The 777-nt window shown below is 35.1% G+C and overlaps 1 protein-coding gene across 1 annotated transcript in view; it reads left to right on the forward strand.

Annotated features, from left to right (window-relative positions):
- The window catches only part of rasa3 (RAS p21 protein activator 3), a 77,994-nt gene that overhangs the window by 48,915 nt on the left and 28,302 nt on the right, over nt 1-777 (forward strand). The window lies entirely within an intron of this gene.

The following is a 777-nucleotide window of genomic DNA, read 5'->3' on the forward strand; positions in this document are numbered from 1 at the left end:
ACTGTCTCACTCATCTAACACACCCGATTTAATTCGTCAGCTCATTAATAGAGACTTTAAGGCCTGAAGTGGGTCAAAGAAATAGCAGCCAAAACAACCTAATAACCAGCTGCTGTGATTTCTATTAATCAAAGGACAAAGAGAAAAAAAAAGAGGAAAAAATAACTTTTATACCTTTAATGATTCATCAATATTTAATTTAGAATTTAGTGTTTGATAACTTAAATTTCGATTTCTGTATATTTCTGCTGAAGAGCACAGGTAAATATTACATTTATTATAATAGGTCTATGTGAAGATTGTTTTAAGTTCACTTAAATAAGAAGTTATTTTTTAAAGTCTAATAAATGTTAAAATTGATAGCTCTCAGTTATACTGTAATGTTGAATGGCTATAGTCAATGGTCAAACTATTAAATCTCTATTCTGATTTAATAGAGAAATCAGTATTGGTATCATTGATACTAGTCTCGTTTAGCCAGACTGGAATACATGGCAGCTTTCATTGGCCAAAGCCCGCCCATGAGGCCGTTTGATCGACATGTCAAACAACCAATCACAGTTCGTTTCGTTTCAGCATCACGTTTCGGGGCGTGGAAATGTCGCCACAATAACAGACCGGTGTGTAAAACTCTCGGACGTATTTTAAAGATTCTGTACCGCAAACTTTAAATATTTCACATACTTTTGAAAATCCAGTGTTTAGTTGATCCTGATAAGCGCTCGTCGTCACAGTTGTAAACACGACGGCTTTCTTCTTTCGTGAGGGAGTTTGGCG

This window comes from Sinocyclocheilus rhinocerous, unplaced genomic scaffold, assembly GCF_001515625.1.
Source record: "Sinocyclocheilus rhinocerous isolate Xijiao unplaced genomic scaffold, SAMN03320098_v1.1 scaffold920, whole genome shotgun sequence".
Classification (NCBI taxonomy): Eukaryota; Metazoa; Chordata; class Actinopteri; order Cypriniformes; family Cyprinidae; genus Sinocyclocheilus; species Sinocyclocheilus rhinocerous.